The following is a 17,785-nucleotide window of genomic DNA, read 5'->3' as shown; positions in this document are numbered from 1 at the left end:
TCTTCTTCATATGACAGAGAATCCTTCACATTGATCTCTTCTACAGGAAACACTAAGGAATGATCTCCAATACACTTTTTCAATATGGACACATGGAACACTGGATAAATATAAACTAAACTTGTAAGAAATTCTAACTCGTAGGCAACCCTACCTATCCACCCCACAATCTAGTATGGTCCTATATGGTGAGGACTAAGATTCCCTTTCTTTTCGAATCGTATGACTCCCTTCATCGGGTAGACCTTTAGAAACACCCAATCACCAACCTCGAATTCCAACTCCCTTCTTCTAACATCGTTGTAGGACTTCTGGTAACTCTGAGCTATCTTAAGTTATTCTCTAATAATCTTAACCTTCTCCATTGCCTGATGAACAAGGTTAGGCCCGAACAACCAAATTTCACCCCTTCATACCACCTAATTAGTAATCTACATCTCCTCCTATAGAATTCTTCAAAAGGAGACATCTGAATACTAGTATGATAGATATTGTTGTAAGCGAATTCTATCAATGGAAAATGATCCATCCAACTACCTTTGAAGTCAATTATGCAGGCCCTTAACATATCTTTAAGTGTCTGAATGATGCGTTCAGCCTGCCTATGAGTCTTAGGTTGGAAAGCAGTACTCAAGTTCACTTGGGTACCTAAACCCATCTGAAAGGACCACCAAAACTGCAAAGAGAATTACGTACCTCGATCGGATATAATAGATACTGGTGCCCCATGTAAGCAAACTATTTCCTCAATGTACATCTTGGCATAATCATCTCCCGAATAGTTAGTCCTCACAGTCAGAAAGTGAGCTGACTTGGTCATCTGGTCTACAATCACCAAAATGGAATCATATTAGTTTCGGGACCTTGAAATCCCTGTGATGAAATCCATATTGATCATCTCCCATTTACACATAGGCAAGGCTATTTCTTGGGAAGTGCCACCAGGTCTTAAATGCTTTACTTTGACTTATTGACAAATCAAACACTTAGAAACAAAGTTAGCAACATCACGTTTCGTATTATTCCACTAATATACAGTCTTAAGATCATGGTACATTTTGGTAGAGCCTAGGTGAACAACATACCTCGAAGTGTGAGTTTCATCGAGAATTCTTTCTCACAACCCATCTACATTCAGCACACACAGTCTACCTTGATACCTCAAAATCCCATCACTGCCAATTTCAAATGCCATCACCTTTTGTTGACCCACATTATTCTTAATATGCAAAAAGATAGGGTCTTTGGCCTACTTTTCCTTAACCTCGGCACATAGGGAAGATTTAGCTATCTTATGAATAATTACTCCTTCATCTTTGGAATCTAGAAGTCGAACCCCGAGGTTTGCAAGCCGGTGAATATCTTTCACCATCTCCCTTTTTACTTTCTCAATATGGAAAAGACTACCCATTGATAACATGCTAAGGGCATCGACCACCATATTGGCTTTGCCCAGATGATAATGCAGACTCATGTCATAATATTTTAACAACTCCAACCACCGTCTCTGCCTGAGATTCAATTCTTTTTGCGAGAAAACATACTGTAAACATTTGTGGTCGGTGAATATATCAACATGCATTCCATAAAGATAGTGCCGCCAGATCTTAAGGGCAAACACCACAAACATTAACTTTAAGTCATGGGTGGGATAATTCTTTTTGTGCACCTTCAACTGCCTAGAAGCATAGGCCACTACTTTATCATGCTGCATAAACACGCACCCAAGCCCCACCCGAGAGGCATCATAATATACCACAAAACCTCCCGTACCATCAGGGAGAGTCAAAAATGGCACAGTAGTCAACTTATCATTCAGTTTCTCAAAACTACTCTTACATGAGTTGGACCACAAATATTTTGCCTTCTTCTGAGTCAATTTAGTAAGAGGAGCAGCTATGGAGGAAAAACTCTACAAATCTTTTATAATACCCCACCAAACCCAAGAAGCTCCAGATATTAATTGGAGTCATGGGTCTGGGACATTTTCTCACTGCCTCAACCCTTTGGGGGTCAACCTGAATCCCTTCACTAGAAATAATGTGCCCCAGGAAAGCGATAGCACTAAGCTAGAATTTACATTTGGAAAACTTTACATATGGCTTATGATCTTTAAGGGTCTGAAGGATTATTCGGAGGTGATTGGCATATTCCTCCTTATTCTTAGAATATACCAGAATATCATCGATGAAAACTATCATAAATAGATCTAGAAACTGATGGAACACCTTATTTATTAGATCCACAAAATCTGCAGGAGCATTAGTCAGTCTGAAAGACATAACTAGGAATTTATAATGACCGTATCGGGTTCAAAAAGCTATTTTGGGAATGTCAGCTTCCCTAACCTTCAACTAGTGATACCCCGAACGAAGGTTTATTTTGGAGAAACATTTGGCACCTTGGAGTTGACCAAACAAATCATCAATTCTAGGAAGAGGGTATTTGTTCTTAATAGAGGCCTTATTTAGTTGGAGGTAGTTTATACACATACGGAGGGAGCCATCTTTCTTACATACAAAAAGTACAGGTGCACCCCAGGGAGAAACACTAGGATGGATAAAGCCTTTATCTAGAAGATCTTTCAACTATTCTTTTAACTCTTTCAATTCTGCAGGAGCCATTATGTATGGTAGAATAGAAATAGGATGGGTGTCCAGCAATAAATTAATGCCAAAATCTATCGCCCTATCAGGTGGTATCCCTTGGAGGTTATTGGGAAAAACTTCTAGGAATTCATTAACCATAGGGACAGATTGGAGGGAAGGAATCTCAGTGTTAAAATCTTTGACCCGAACAAGATGATACAGATAACCCTTGGAGATAAGTTTGTAGGCTTTGAGATAAGATATGAACTTCCCCCTAGGTACTAAAGAATACCTCTCCTACTCTAGCATTGGTTCATTCGAAAAGGAGAAAGTGACTCTCAGGGTTCTATAATCTAGTGTGGCATAATACTCATGGAGCCAATCCATACCCAAGATAATATCAAAATCAACCATATAAAACTCTACAAGGTTTGTCATAGTATCACGATCACAAATGGAAACAACACAGTTTCTATACACTCTCCTAGACAAAATAGAGTCACCAACAGGAGTAGAAATCGAGAAAGGTTTCAAAATAATTTTGGGCTCAAACCCAAAACTGACTGCCACATACGGGGTCACATAAGACAACGTAGAACCTGGGTTAAAAAACACATACAAATTTTGGGAAAATATTTGCAATGTACCCATGACGACATCTGGCGAAGCCTCTGCATCCTGGCGGTTAGACAAAGCATATAATAGGTTGTGACTGCCCCCCGGTAGCTGAAGTAGTACCCTTGGGTGGTGGTGGTGGTGCTGAAAAATTTGGTTGGGACTTATCACCCCCAGTATTTCCTCTAACAGTAGGGTAATCTCTCTTGAAATAACCTGTCTACCCATAAGTATAACACACATGCTCACTATAGATACACCTTCCCAGATGGTTCTTCCCACAAGTATCGCAACGATGTTGATGCCTAAACGACTGGGCCACACTTCCTTGTGACTGAGCACCCTTCACTCTGGGCCCATTGTTAGGCTAAAAATTCTAAAATCGTTGATCAACAGGAGGCCTAGGCACTGGGGCGCTAGTCGAAGACTGAGAATTTCTTGAAAACTTCTTTTTGATCCACCTATTTCCCCAATTACCACCCTATTATTGACTGTTATTTTGGTTTACAGATCTAGCCCTCATAGACTGCCTGTTTTTCTCCCTTACTTCAATAACCCTCTTCTTCTGCTTCTCAACCTATTGTATATGAATGGACAATCTGGAGAAATCTGTATCTCTGTTCAGCATTGCCTCTTTGCATTCTAACACTAAGTCATCCGAGAGACCGGATGCAAACTTTCTCATGCGGGCTCTCATATTACCTACCAATTCTTGGTCATAGCAGGATAACTGATTGAACTATAATGTGTACTCTTTGACACTCATTTGCCCCTGTTTCAGGATCATAAATTATTTTGCCTTTGATTCCTCAATTCCCGAGAAAAGAATTGATCCAGAAAAGCTTCCACAAAATCACCCCACAGAGAAGGAATAAAATCAATACCTTTTGAATCCTCCTACTCATTGTTCCAATGATTTTCCAAATCGTTCAGTTGATATGCTGCCAACTCCACACCTTCAATCTCATTCATGTGCATAACTCTAAAAATATTCTCCAACTCATTAATGAATCCTAGGGGTTCCTCCTCAACTTTTGTTCCAATAAACATAGGTGGATTCAGTTTCATGAATTAACCAACCAGGGTAATCTCAGATGAATCTGATATGGAATGGGTCTGGGAGGCTACCAGCTATGCAATCATATGGATGGACTGTCTAAAATCAGCATTTTAAACCTCTCTTTAAGGAGGCTGGGGATGGTTAACATTAGTCCGTTGTCACAACCCAAACCGAGGCCCTGGCCGTGACAGGTATTTCAAACCATGAGGCCCGAAACACCCCTATCTGTCTGGTAATCATGAACACAATTCATATGATAAGAGAAATGTGTAAGATACACAATATAATGGAAAAGTGGTCAAGAATCATGCAAAAGTAATGATGGGGAATAATCTCCCAAAATCTCAACACAATATCTCTATAACGTCTGTGAAATCTCTACTACATGACTAAAATAATTGTCTATCTGAAAACTGGGACAAGGCCCCCATTAGAACCAAAACTAATAAATGATAAATTAAACTGCAGACATCTTCCGAAATATAGAAGGTTCACCACTTGATTCTGTGATCTGTCAAAAGGAAATCTACTGGTTGTATGGAACCCTAGACTGTGCCTCCGAACCTGGGAGGTGAGGGGGTCAATACAAAAGTACTGGTACGTAGAGAAATCAAAACAGAAATATAATATTTTTACACAATATAGGCGAGAGCCATTATAAAGAAGTTTCATATCAAATTATTTGAAAACACATGGGCATAATGTAATAGTTTTCAATACCAATGTAATGCGATTGAGCTAGGTGGAATACCATACAATTGTAATTCCACGGCTATGTGGAATCCGGCTCTGGTGCTCGGCGGCCAAGCCTCCAATCCAAGTATCCGCCAGGATTTGGAGCCGGTATACCCCCCATGTGAGTACATGCAGGGAATCCCCCCATGTGAGATGTCCCAATTATTTTATTATCCTCCCATGTAGGATACAATATCATATGACCCGCATCGAAAACTACGGTTTTCAGCGATGAGCTCTTTCACTCAAATGCCTTCTTCGGGCATCCACCTTTCTCATAAAAATTAATGCATTCAAACATTGTTCAAACCAATCACATGCCATACTCTATAGGGTATCGTAATACCCAACTTGAAAGTCAATCAGAATCATATCATTCTCCTCATTCAATCATCATATGCAACATATTTCAACATGAACAAAACAACCCTCTCTTTGAAAGTCAAAAACTAGATCCAAATCATGACATTTTTAGACATTTCATGACATGCATTTCAAGATAATTTCAAACGATTCATATCACATGAAAACTTAAAACAATATTATATCAAGAGAAAGGTTTCGTGTAAATCATGCTCTCAATTTATCATCATTATGAACCACATACATATCCATATGTAATATATCAAATCACCTTGGAATTAGGCCTAAAGACCAAATCAATATCATAAAACGTTTAAAACATATCATATTCATAATTTCAAAACCCTCATTTTGAAAACATGAATTTTTTTAAAGCCCATGAGATTTTTTAGATAACCCCACGTACCTCTATATACGAAAATTATAGGTGCTTCTTGAAGCCTACGTTTTGGGGATTCCAAATATGCGATTAGTTTCTAAAACCCCCAGTTGAATCTTGAGTTGCTTGGGTTTTTATTTGAAACCCTAAGGAGAATCCTTGAGCACTTTTGATGAATAGAGGTGTATTTTGAGGTCCTTGGAACTGAATTTCACGTTTTAGGGCTAAGTAAGAGTGGAAAAGGACCATTTTACCCCAAAAACAGAGTGTTTAAGTCACTTGAAATATTTACATAGGCGCCGTCCATTCCATCACCTATGTTTACATAGGCACCACCTAGGCTATCTCCTATGTTTACATAGGCGCCGCCTAGGCTATCGCCTAAGCTTTCCAGTGGCCATGGGCGATTGGTTAGGCGGTGCATATCAGTTTGAAAGGCCATAACTTCTTGCTCAGGTGTCGAATTTTAGCAAAATTGGTATCGTTGGAAAGATAACTCGGAAACCTGTCATCTTACACATAGTAGGCTTTCTAATTCGATATATACAAAGAGTAATGGTTGATAGAAGTTAAAACAAATTATAATATCCACTTAAGCTTAATCGGTCGAAGTAGTTTTCAACTTGTCCTTGAGTCAGATGACCCCTATGGTCTAAATTCAAGATTGAATGGATTCACATGCTACGCAAATAATTAACATGCCGTATTGGTATAGGATTTATGGTTTCGGGATTTATCAACACATCAAAATCATGGTCTATCTTGTAGCCCGAAATGTGGGGCATTACATTATCCCCCCTTAGGATCATTCATCCCCGAATGATGATGCGGGACACAGACAGACACGATTTCAAGCATAATAAAGGACTAGGAAAGATAAGATAGGAATAGTACCTTCTGTCTCCTCCTTCATCAAAGAAAACAAATTGGGATATCTAATTCTCATATCATCTTCTGACTCCCAAGTTGCTTCTTCAACTTTTTGATTTCTCTACTGTACCTTTACTGAGGCTATCTCTTTGCTCCTCAGCTTTCAAACTTGGCGATCTAAAATTTCAACGGGCTCTTCTTTGTAAGACAAGGAATCTGTCACTTTGACACCCTCTACTGGCAATACCAAAGAATGATCTCCAATGTATTTCTTCAAAATGGAAACATGGAATACCGGATGAACGGAACCCAAACTTACAGGCAATTTTAGCTCATAAGCAATTGCACCAATCTTTCTCAGAATCTGATATGGCCCTATATAGCGAGGGCTCAATTTACCCTTTTTTCCAAACTGTATAACTCCTTTCATAGGAGAAACCTTGAGAAACACCCAATCACCAACTTCAAACTCTAGTTCTCTTCTCCGAACATCAGATTAGGACTTCTGACGACTCTAATCAGTCTTGAGTCATTCTCTAATGATCTTCACTTTCTCCATCACCTGATGAACAAGATCAGGCCCAAATAACTGGGTCTCACCCACTTCATACCATCCTATCAGAGACGTACATCTCCTCCCATACAAGGCCTCAAAAGGAGCTATCTTGAAGATGGCATGATAACTATTATTGTAAGCAAATTCAACCAGTGGCAGGTGATCTACCCAACTACCTTTGAAATCAATGATGCATACCCTCAACATATCCTCGAGGTTCTGAATGGTACGCTCAGCTTGCCCATCCGTCTAAGGGTGGAAAGCTGTGATCAAATTCACTTGTGTACCTAAACCCTTCTGAAAGGATCTCCAGAATTGAGATGAAAACTGCGTACCTCTATCGGATATAATGGACACTGGTGCCCCATGCAACTGAATTATTGATAACGCTCAATCTACAGCTCTCGTGGGAGTGTAAAGCGGTCGTTAGCAAATATAGAACCCAACCTGGGTTGGGTATCGATCCCACAGAGAATAGCTTGGCCAACAAGCAAGAGAAATTACTAGACTTTTAGTGCAAGTCTCGTAGGAAAGGGGGGATTGTAGTATGTAACCAAAACAAGAATGTAAGAACTGAAAATAGCAAAATAAAGAGAGATTGTCACGTGTGTTGTAAACAATGAGAATTGAGGCGTTGGGGTTATGTCCACCTTCTGAGGTATACGTCTCTATTGGCTATGAGTGTGTAGAGTCTTGACATGTAATTGCTTATAGAGAATTGTAGTCGATGGTAAATCCAAGCGTCTCTCGACCTAAACAAGGACTATTTCACTTTAACTCTCTCGAGCTTAAAGCGTGACTAACGGTACGAATTCTCCAAGAAGTTAGTCCAGGTACGGCACTAGCTTTTTAATAGGAAAGGGTGTCCTACTACCTTGACATTATCTCTTTTCCAGACAAATAACTTTTCTCTCGAACAAGTCAGATGTTAGACTGGCGTTGGTCTATGCGTCTTCTTTTCTAGACAAATAACCTTTCTCTCGAACAGGTTAGATGTTAGAATGGCGTGTTCTTGTGTTTGAACCGCAAAGAATGTAGATTTAAGATGAAGAGAATAATGATATAAGCAATATACTTGTCTTGAACTCACAAACTCATAGCTATAGATAGTAACTCATTCGGCTTCCATAACCCCAACTAAGAGATTTAGTTACCCATGAATGCGAAGGATATCACGTTTTGCATGGTGGATGGCGTGAATAGTAGGTGTTTGGCGTGTGGTTTTAGTGATTCCGTAGCAAGTAACGATTCTCTTGTTGTGGAATTTAAGAGTAGAAGAATGAAGAATTGAGAATGGGTTGTAGGAAGATGTCTTAATTGTAAGGAGATGAATGAATTGTCAGAATGTCTCCTCCTCTCTTTAAAATCTCTAACATGATAGGGTATTTATAATACTCCTATCCTACTCCTACTCAACTAATAAAATAAATAACCAAATCCTAATATACTAATGAAATCCTTGACCCAATTGTACTAGGGTAAGGTTACAAAATTATAATCCAAATAGAATGATGAAACACATAACCTAATTGCACTAGGTTAATGTATTATGGCAAAAATCCAGCTTTGTGTCTGTAAGTCCCAAAGTCTTCAGAAATGCTGTTTTAGCCCGGGACAGATTTTCCATGCAGCAGATTTAGTCCTTTATGCGTCCAGCTCCTTTCCATCTCGTTTGTGAGCTTTCTTTTGCGTCAAGTAAGCCATAAATTGCTGTATTTTGCATCATTTATACCTGAAACTTTCCTAATCACATTTGTTAGCTCATTTACAGGAAAAAGGACTAAAAGTGTACGAAATAGATAATTAGTTCTCGAAACTAGGCTAAAATATGGGCAAAATATATTGATATAGGCGCGTAATTTCGCCTATCATCAATTATCTCTTCAATGTAAATCTTAACATAACCCTCTCCCAAATAATTAGTCCTCACAGGTAAAAAGTGGGCTGACTTTGTCAACCGATCTACAATCACCCATATAGAATCATACTAGTTTTGGGATCTCGAAAGTCTTATAATAAAGTCCATGTTTATTATGTCCCACTTCCATAAAGGAAGAGCTATCTCTTAGAAAGTACCACCTGGCCTCATGTGTTCTACCTTCACTTGTTGACAGTTCAAACACTTGGACACAAAATCAGCCACATCACATTTTATGTTATTCCACCAATACAAGGTTTTCAGATCATGGTACATCTTAGTAGAGCCTAGGTGAACGACATACCTCAAAGTGTGCGCCTCATTAAGGATTCTTTCCCGTAGCCCATCAATATTCGAAATGCATAATCTACCCTGAAATCTCAGAATACCATCACCACCAATTTCAAATGACATAACCTTTTATTGACCCACATCTTTCTTGATTTGCATCAAGGTGGGATCTTCAACCTGCTTCTCCTTAACTTCAGCACAAAGGGATGACTTAGCTAACTCATGAACAATCACCCCTCCATCTTCAAAATCTAAGAGTCGCACTCCCAGATTTGCAAGGCAGTAAATATCCTTCACCATCTCTTTCTTTCCTTCTTCTACATGAGAAAGGCTACCCATAGACAACCTGCTGAGGGCGTCGGCTACAACATTTCCCTTGCCCGGATGGTAATGCAGACTCATATCATAGTCTTTCAAAAATTCCATCCAACGCCTCTGTCTGAGGTTCAATTCTTTCTGCGAGAAAACATACTGGAAACTCTTATGGTTGGTATAAATATCAACATACACTCCATAGAGGTAGTGCCTCCAGATTCTAAGTGCAAATACCATGGATGCTAACTCCAAGTCATGAGTGGGGTAATTGTGCTCATGCACCTTTAACTACCTAGATGCATAAGCTATCACCTTACAATGCTGCATCAATACACAACCAAGTCCCATACGAGATGCATCACAATAAACCACAAAACCATCTACACCCTCGGGAAGGGTCAAAACAGGAGCGGTAGTTAGCTTGTCCTTCAACTTCTCAAAACTATTTTCACATAAGTCAGGCCACACAAACTTCATCTTTTTCTAAGTCAGTTTAGTAAGTAGAGCAGTTATGGAAGAAAAACTCTCTACGAGCCTTCTGTATACCTCGCCAAACCCAAGAAGCTTCGAATATCGGTTGGAATCGTGGGTCTGGGTCATTTTCTCACTGCTTCAACTTTTTGGGGATCCACTCTTATCCCGTCACTGGACACAATATGCCCCAAGAAGGCAATAACATCTAACCAGAATTCACACTTAAAAAATTTGGCAGACAACTGATGATCCTTAAGGGTTTGAAGAATAATTCGGAGGTGATTGGCATGATCCTCTTTACTCTTAGAATAGATTTAGGATATTATCAATAAATACAATGACGAACAAGTCAAGAAACTGACGGAATACTCTATTCATAAGATCTGTGAAGGCTGCAGGGGCGTTAGTCAACCCGAAAGACATGACTAGAAATTCGTAGTGACAATATCGGGTTCGAAAAGCTGTCTTAGGAACGTCTGACTCCCTAACTTTCAATTGATGATAACCCAAACGAAGATATATTTTTGAAAAACACTTAGCACCCTGAAATTGGTAAAAAAGATCATCAATCCAAGCAAGAGGATAGTTGTTTTTAATCATGACCTTATTCAGATGATGATAGTCTATGCACATACAAAGGGAACCGTCTTTCTTTCGCACGAAAAGTACAGGTGCACCTCAAGAGGACATACTGGGGCGAATAAAACCCTTATTTAGAAGGTTTTCCAACTGCTCTTTTAACTCTTTCAGTTCCACGGGAACCATTCTATATGGCGAAATAGAAATAGGATGAGTGTCTGGCAACACATCAATGCCAAAATCTATTTCCCTATCAGGTGGTATCCCTAGGAGATCTTCGAGAAAGACTTTTGGAAACTCATTCACTACAGGGACTAACTGAAAAGGAAGATTTTCAACTCTTGAATCTTTTACTCAGATTAGATGGTACATACAGCCTTTGGAGATAAGCTTTCAGGCTCCAAGATAAGAGATAAAGTGGCCTTTAGGTTCCACAGAACTCCCTGCCCATACAATTGGTGTCTCATTCGAAAAAGAAAAGGTGACCTTTCAGGTTCTGCAATCAAGGGTGGCATAACACGAATGGATCCAGTCCATCCCAAGGATGGCATCAAAATCTACCATATCAAGTTCTATAAGGTCGGCCACAATATCCCTACTAAGAATAGACACAACACAACTTCTATAAACCCTTCTAACAATAATAGAATCACCTACAGGAATGGAAACAGTGAAGGGTTCTTCAATGACTTTGGGCTCAAACCCAAAACCAACAGCCACATAGGGGGTCATATATGATAAAGTAGACCCGGGATCAAGCAATAAATAGACATCATGAGAAAATTTTTTTAACGTACCAGTGATAACATCTGGTGAAGCTTCCGCCTCCTGGAGGTTAGTCAAAGAATATAACTAGTTATGACCACTCCCGGTAGCTGAAGGGGCACCCTTAGGAGGAAGAACCGTGGGGACATCTTGGGGCCTAGTCCCCCTTGTATTTCCTCCTATAGAAGGGCAATATATCTGAAGATGTCCCACCTTGCCATAAGTATAACAATTTCTCCCCTCAAAATAACACCTCCCTGAGTGATTCTTCCCACAAGTCTTACACCTTGGATAAGTAAGACGCTATTGGGCCACACTGCCTTGTGACTGAGTATCTGGGGATCTGAATCTATGAGGAGTCTAAAAACTCTACGATCATCTGTCTACTGGTGGTCTTGGAGTTAGGGCGCTGGCAGCTGACTGTGCATTACTCCATGACGTCTTTTTTTCCATTTATTTCCCCAGTTGCCGCTCTATGGCTGGCTGTGATTCTGATCCGCAGTTCTGGCTCTCTTTGCTTGCTTGTCTTTGTCTCTTGTTTCTTAAATTTTCTTTTTCTTCTTTTCTATCTGCTGTATATGAATGGTCAGCCGAGCAAAGTCTAAATCCTTGTTCAACATAGCCCCCTGGAACTCAAGTACTAGGTTATCAGCAAGGCCGGATGCAAATTTCCTCATCCGGGCTCTCATATTACTAGTCAACTCTGGTGCATAACGGGCTAGTTTATTAAACTTCAAAGTGTACTCCTGGACACTCATACTGCCCTATTTCAAATTCATAAACTCCTCCACCTTGGCCTCCCTCAACTCCAGAGGAAAGAATTGATCAAGGAAAGCTTCCACAAATTTGCCCCTAACTGTAGGTTCAGCACTCTCACCTTTTGCATCCTCCCAGTTGGCATACTACTGATTCGCAACATCCTTGAGCTTATAAGTTGCCAGTTCCACCCCTTCAACCTCATCCACATGTATTACCTTAAAGATCTTTTCTATCTCATCTACGAACTCCTATGGATCTTCCTCCACCTTGGTGCCAGTGAACTTAGGTGGGTTCATCTTCATGAAATGTCTGACCCTAGTAGCCTCAGACGTAACAGATGCAGACCAAACATCTTCCGATCATTGAGCCTTTTTATCTACCAACTGTGTTAGCATATGAATAGACCATCTAAATTCTATATTTGAAATATCTCCCTGAGCAGTTGGGGGACGGTTGACATTAGTCCGCAGAGCCCGAGGTAGACTGGTCGGGACTCCCGAAGTAAGGACAAGTTCTAGAGTGTAAGCTCTGTTACAGGTTCATATCCCATGGTTCGGACGAACCTCATCTTCCTGAGCATTCTGATCGATGATACGGCAGGGAGGCATAATTATGTTTTTGAAATACAAGTGATCATTGATTAGGGGACAGTTCAAACTCTGAAGCACGAACTAAATCACAAAGAAGGGAAACATTTCCTAAACGCCTAACAGCCTCCTGCTTATAAGTGTGGTGCGCTACATACCCATAAACAAGACTCTACTCGATGCGATTTCATAGACATCCTGGGACCATGAACCATGCTTTGGTACCAAGTTTTTCACGACCCGAACCGAGGCCCTGGACGTGACGAGTATTCTAAACCATGAGGCCCGAAACACCCCTATCTGGTAATTATGCACATAATTCATATAATAAGAGAAATGCGGAAGATACACAATATAACTAAAACATGGTCAAGAATCATGCGAAAGTATGGGCGAGAGGCATTATAAAGCAGTTTCATATCAAATTATTTGAAAAATATGGGCATAATGTAATAGTTTTGAATACCAATATAATGCGATTGAGATAGGTAGAATACCCTACAATTGTAATTCCACGGCTATGTGGAATCTGCCTCTGGTACTCGGCGGCCAAGCCTCCAATCCAAGTAGCCGCTAGGATTTGGAGTTGGTATACCCCCCATGTGAGTACACCACAGGGAATCCCCCCATGTGAGATGTCCCAATTATTTTATTATCTTCCATGTAGGATACAATATCATATGACCCGCATCAACAACTACGGTTTCCAACGATGAGCCCTTTTACTCAAACACCTTCTTTGGGCATCCACCTTTCTCATGAAAATCAATGCATTCAAACTTTATTCAAATCAATCACAGGTCATACTCTGAAGGGTATCGTCATACCCGACTTGCAAGTCAATCAGTATCATATCATTCTCTTCATTCAATCATCATATGCAACATATTTCAACATGAACAAAACAACCCTCTCTTTGAAAGTAAAAAAAATCATATTCAAATCATGACATTTTTAGACATTTCATGACATGCATTTCAAGATAATTTCAAACAATTCATATGATATAATATATCCATATATAATATATTAAATCACCTTGGAATTAGGCCTAAAGACCAAATCAATATCATAAAACGTTTAAAACATATCATATTCGTAATTTCAAAACCCTCATTTTGAAAACATGCATTTTTAAAGCCCATGAGATTTTTGTTGAGATAACCCCACGTACCTCTATATGCGAATATTATAGGTGCTTCTTGAAGCCTACGTTCTGGGGATTCCAAATATGTGATTAGTTTCTAAAACCCCCGGTTGAATCTTGAATTGCTTGGGTTTTTATTTTGAAACCCTAAGGAGAATCCTTGAGACCTTTTGATGAATGAAGGTGTATTTTAGGGTCCTTGGAACTGAATTTCGTGTTTTAGGGCTAAGTAAGGGTGGAAAAGGACCATTTTTCCTTCAAAACGGGGCGTTTAAGTCACTTGAAATCTTTACATAGGCGTCGTCCATTCCATCGCCTATGTTTACATAGGCGCCGCCTAGGCTATAGTCTATGCTTTCCAGTGTCTATGGGCGATTGTTTAGGCGACACATATCACTTTGAAAGGCCATAACTTCTTGCTCAGGTGCCAAATTTTAGCAAAATTGGTATCGTTGGAAAGCTAACTCGGAAACCTGTCATTTTACACATAGTAGGCTTTCTAATTTGACATATACAAAGAGTCATGGTAAATAGAAGTTGACACAAATTATAATGTCTACTTAAGCTGAATCGGTCGAAGTATTTTTCAACTCGTCCTAGAGTCAGATGACCCTTATAGTCTAAATTCAAACTTGAATGGATTCACATGCTACACAAATAATTAACATGCCGTATTGGCATAGGATTTATGACTTTGGGATTTATCAACACATTGGAATCATGGTCTATCTTGTAGCCCGAAATGTAGGGCGTTACATTCGTGAAGCCCGAGGTGGACTGGTCGGGACTGGAGGAAATCCCAGAGTAGGAACAAACTCTGGCGTGAAAGCTCTGTTATAGGTTTTCATCCCATGGGTAGGTCGGACCTCCTCATCTTGGGGATTCTATTCATCGGATCGATGGGGAGGCATGTTAACTTTCTGAAATATAAGAAATCACTAATTAGAGGACATATAGACTCTATAGCACGAACTAAATCATGAAAGAAGAGAGACATTCCTAAACACCTTGTAGCCTTCAATTAATAAGTGTGGTGTGTTGTACACCCATAAACAGGACTTTACCAGACGCGATTTAGCAGACACCCTGGGACCATGAACCATGCTCTGATACTAAGTTTGTCACGACCCGACCTGATATCCTGGCCACGATAAGCATCCAAAACTAGTATGGCCCTAGTGTCCTTAACTTTCTGGACATCATACACGTGTTTACACACCATAAAAGACAATGCGTAAATACACATCAATACGGAATCCTGGTCAAATAATCTAATTAAAAGGGATCAACTCAACATGGAAGTCATAACTTCTAACAATATCTAACAGCCGTCTGCGAAATCTTTAATACATAAGAACCAACATCATATCTAAAACTGGGATAAGGCCCCCAGTAGACCATAAATAAAAGAAATAACAAAAATCTAGAAATCAGGCCTTCCAGGATAGAGAAGGCTCACCAACTTCAACTTTTGACATGCACTGGTCTACTATTGGATGGGACCACGGGACTATGCCTCGGATCTAGAGATATAGGGGTCTAATACATATGTACTGGTATGTGAAACAAATCCAAAATAATAACATTTTTATTAAACAAAATAAGTGAGATTATTTCATAAAACATTACATATAGGATAAATAAACACATAGGAATAGTTTAAAATTTTCAAAGGCTTTCTTGCAACCATGACTTCTCACTTTGTTACCCTTTTGAGCTAATCGGTACACCCTACAAGTTTGTACTTCCATGGTCTATATGGAATCCGCCCTTAACTCGAAGGTCAAGCCTCCAATCCAAGTGTGTCGCAAGAATTGGAGTTTTAATAAATTGGTATACCCCCTTACAAGTATACCGTGGAATCACACTTACATGACGTCCACATTATCCCCCTCTCGAGATATTACCCATATCAACAACTACGATTTTCAGAGATGGACCCTTACACTCAAACGCCTTCTTCGAGTAACCAACTAGCTCTCTTAAGACCAAATTTTAATTCTTTGAAATCATGCTTTATACTTTCAAAATAATCAATACTTTTTCTATTAAGGGTATGTCATCACCGGGTATCATCATACACTAACTTGCATGTCAATATTATATCAAATTCACAGCCCATCATATTCAAAAGATGTACATGACCACCTAAGATTCATAACATTACAATAGAGTTATCTCTTTGAAAACTCAAGAAAACTTGGGCATTTACCCTTTCTTTGCAAGATTCAAAACATATGGTGGTCACGTCCATTTATTCAATAACATAAAATTCTTTCCCTGTAAAGCAAAAATGTAGTTATAGAAAGTAACTCCCTCTCATCATATATAAATCATGTCAAATACCATGATGTTAAAGACCTTACTTTCAAACCTTAGTTTATGCATTCAAAGTCATTCACCAAACAAATAAAAACTATATTTTGCAACAAGAGAGGGAAATTCATTATTTATGCTCTCAATTTAAACATCCCAAACTATATACGTATATACATAAAGGGTCAAATATTTGATTACCACAAAAAGTATCCAACACAATACATACATTTCATCAAAATGATTCAATAACATGTTTTTTGAAACAATATTCAAAACCCTTTCTTGCAACATGGTTATAAATTCTTATACTTGATAAAAAAAATCCCATAAAATCCATGCCCATGGAGTTTGAGGATAGTCCCACATACCTTACGTTCTTTAGTTCAAAGAAAGAAACCTTAGACTTGACTCATTTCTTGATGTTCTTGACTTAGAAGGTGACTCCTTGATCTTTGAGAGAGAATTTAGGGTTTTGATTTGAAGGAAATTGAGTAAACTTTGTCATACTATGCTTCAGTCACGACTAAATTTTGTGTTATAACTTAGTTATGATGAGGGAAAAAGACTAAAATACCCTCCAGGACTTAAGATTATAAATAAAATTAACTGGGCACCCGACGCGATCAGCAATGTGATGTGTTGCATGACAGCATAATTATTGGGTCGATGCGTTGATATCACATTGAGCCACTGGTTTGGCAATCACGATTACCGATACAACACATCGATATCACATCGAGCCACTGGTTTGCTTACCTAAACGTGTCCCAAATATTATCCAAAAAATCCAAAACCTTCCCGAAATACCCTCCTTACACCCCCAAACATAATTCAACTTAAAAATCCATATCTCAGGGTCGGGAAGATTGATTTTGAAATCATTGAAATTTAAGAGCTTAAAATAATGCTAAGTCATTTCAACACTTAAAAAGTTTCAGGTTATTGAAACTAAAGCATGCTACTAAATGCGGTATTAAGTCAAGAACGCTACGGGGCGTCATGGGATATTTAAAAATTGAACAACTAATGGAAGGGGTATGAGTGCATAATGATAAATGTTTTAGGTCTTGCTATAAAGGTCCTTTTTCCTCTCTCCTTTCTAATGTCTGGAGACAGGTCACCTTTTGTATTTTTTCTACATGTCCAGATAGGCATGAAGACTGGGAAGGAAGGAAAGAGAGGGATATTTAGAAATTATAATGTGGACAAAACTCTGATCATGGAGTTAGTGGACTAAGATAATTGACATTTTACATTTTTAGTACTAAGAAGTTGAAATCATCCTGTTATATCATACTTTTTTTTCTAACAGTTGTATGGGTTATAAAGTCTGTTCTATATCTCTATAACTGACTTTCAAACAAGAAGATTTGTCACCATCAGTTCAGTATTATTGGGGTAGATGCAAGCTTGATAGTAATGTCTGTACTCTTTGAAGGGCTTCCTAATGCTTTTGCACTCAAAT

Source organism: Capsicum annuum, chromosome 12, assembly GCF_002878395.1.
Source record: "Capsicum annuum cultivar UCD-10X-F1 chromosome 12, UCD10Xv1.1, whole genome shotgun sequence".
In the NCBI taxonomy this organism is placed as follows: Eukaryota; Viridiplantae; Streptophyta; class Magnoliopsida; order Solanales; family Solanaceae; genus Capsicum; species Capsicum annuum.
This window is presented reverse-complemented; position numbering follows the sequence as displayed.